Genomic DNA, 2,863 nt, shown 5'->3' with positions numbered 1-2,863 from the left:
TGTGACTTCACAACCACAAATAATAATGATTTCTTATGCACACCTATTGCTCCACCTGCTACTACAGACAGAATTCTTTGAAATTAAACTCTGCTTTACTGAATCTTGTTATGAAAGATCAATTTTACGGAATTAGTTCCGATGATGCTTGCTGCCCATCTTAATAATTTTGTTGAACTATGTGAAATGCAAAAATATAAAGATGTAGATGGTGATATTATTAAACTAAAATTGTTCCCTTTCTCATTAAGAGGAAGAGCTAAAGATTGGTTGCTATCTCTCGCCTAAGAATAGTATTGATTCATGGACTAAATGCAAGGATGCTTTTATTGGTAGATATTATCCCCCTGCTAAAATTATATCTTTGAGGAGTAGCATAATGAATTTCAAACAATTAGATACTGAACATGTTTCTCAAGCTTGGGAAAGAATGAAATCTCTCGGTTAAAAATTGCCCAACCCATGGAGTCGACTACTTGGATGATCATCCAAACCTTCTATGCAGGACTAAATTTTTCTTCACGGAATTTATTGGATTCAGCTGCTGGAGGTACCTTTATGTCCATCACTCTTGGTGAAGCAACAAAGCTTCTTGATAATATGATGATCAACTACTCCGAATGGCACACGGAAAGAGCTCCGCAAGGTAAGAAGGTAAATTGCAGTCGAAGAAACCTCTTCCCTGAGTGATAAGATTGATGCTATTATGTCTATGCTTGTGAACGGTAGGCCTAATGTTAATTCTAATAATGTTCCGTTAGCATCATTAGTTGCTCAAAAAGAATATGTTGATGTGAATTTCATTAAAAATAACAATCACAATGATTCTAGGCCATACTCTGCTAATGGTAACTCTTATGGTAGATATGCTTCACCTAATGAAGAAAAGATGTTAGAAATTGAAAGATCCACCAAGAGTTTTATGCAATCACAATATGAGCAAAATAAATTGTTTACTAAAATTATGAATGAGCAATCTACCTTGTTGAAGAATATAGGAAATCAACTTGAAAATCTGAATAGGGAAATCTCGGGGTTGCAAACTAAACTTGCTAGTGCTGAAACCCGAATCTCATACATGTCTGCATCACAATCTTCTTTAATTAATAAAATGGCTGCTAAACCTGAGGATTTAGATGATAAAATTACTACTACATCAAATGCCATTCAAGTTAGAATTAATGAGAATATAAGATTAATGGCTGAACTGCGTGCTAGGTGGGATAGAGAAGAAAATGAAAAACTAGCTAAAGAGAAGAATATAGCTAAAGTTTGGACTATTACCACCACTAGTAATGCTAATGCTACACATGTTGCTGCACCTCCTACTCATACTAATAAAAGAATTGGTGTTAGCAATGTTTCCACTTCTAATGCAAAGCGCGAAAAGCTGCACTGAAGCTGCTAAAACTGCTGAAACCGCTCGTGATAAAGCTGCTGAAATTTTTTCCAACATTGGGGATGATGATCCCATTGCTTTAGATTATAATGGTTTGAATTTTGATGATTGCCACATCTCTGAAGTTATAAAGTTCTTGCAAAAACTTGCTAAAAGTCCTAATGCTAGTGCTATAAATTTGGCTTTCACGCATCATATTACAAATGCTCTCATAAAAGCTAGAGAAGAGAAACTAGAGCGCGAAGCCTCTATTCCCAAAAAGCTAGAGGATGGTTGGGAGCCCATCATTAAGATGAAGGTTAAAGATTTTGATTGTAATGCTTTATGTGATCTTGGTGCAAGTATTTACGTTATGCCTAAGAAAATTTATAATATGCTTGACTTGCCACCGCTGAAAAATTGTTATTTGGATGTTAATCTTGCCGATCATTCTACGAAGAAACCTTTGGGTAAAGTTGATGATGTTCGCATTACCGTTAACAATAATCTTGTTCCCGTTGATTTTGTTGTCTTGGATATTGAATGCAATGCATCTTGTCCCATTATATTGGGAAGACCTTTTCTTCGAACTGTTGGTGCTATTATTGATATGAGGGAAGGTAATATAAAATATCAATTTCCTCTCAAGAAAGGTATGGAACACTTCCCTAGAAAGAGAATAAAGGTACCTTATGATTCTATTATTAGAACAAATTATGATGTTGATGCTTCATCTCTCGATGTTACTTGATACACACTTTCGCGCCTAGCTGAAAGGCGTTAAAAAAGCGCTTATGGGAGACAACCCATGTTTTTACCTACAGTACTTTGTTTTTATTTTGTGTCTTGGAAGTTGTTTACTACTGTAGCAACCTCTCCTTATCTTAGTTTTGTGTTTTGTTGTGCCAAGTTAAGCCGTTGATAGAAAAGTAAGTACTAGATTTGGATTACTGCGCAGTTCCAGATTTCTTTGCTGTCACGAATCTGGGTCCACCTCCCTGTAGGTAGCTCAGAAAATTATGCCAATTTACGAGCATGATCCTCAGATATGTACGCAACTTTCATTCAATTTGAGCATTTTCATTTCAGCAAGTCTGGTGCTATTTTAAAATTCGTCAATACGAACTGTTCTGTTTTGACAGATTCTGCCTTTTATTTCGCATTGCCTCTTTCGCTATGTTGGATGAATTTCTTTGATCCACTAATGTCCAGTAGCATTATGCAATGTCCAGAAGTGTTAAGAATGATTGTGTCACCTCTGAATATGTCAATTTATATTGTGCACTAACCCTCTAATGAGTTGTTTCGAGTTTGGTGTGGAGGAAGTTTTCAAGGATCAAGAGAGGAGTATGATGCAACATGATTAAGGAGAGTGAAAGCTCTAAGCTTGGGGATGCACCCGGTGGTTCACCCCTGCATATATCAAGAAGACTCAAGCGTCTAAGCTTGGGGATGCCCAAGGCATCCCCTTCTTCATCGACAACA

Source organism: Lolium rigidum, chromosome 7 (genome assembly GCF_022539505.1).
Source record: "Lolium rigidum isolate FL_2022 chromosome 7, APGP_CSIRO_Lrig_0.1, whole genome shotgun sequence".
Lineage (NCBI taxonomy): Eukaryota > Viridiplantae > Streptophyta > Magnoliopsida > Poales > Poaceae > Lolium > Lolium rigidum.
The sequence above is the reverse complement of the archived record's forward strand: the minus strand, read 5'-3'. Positions refer to the sequence as shown.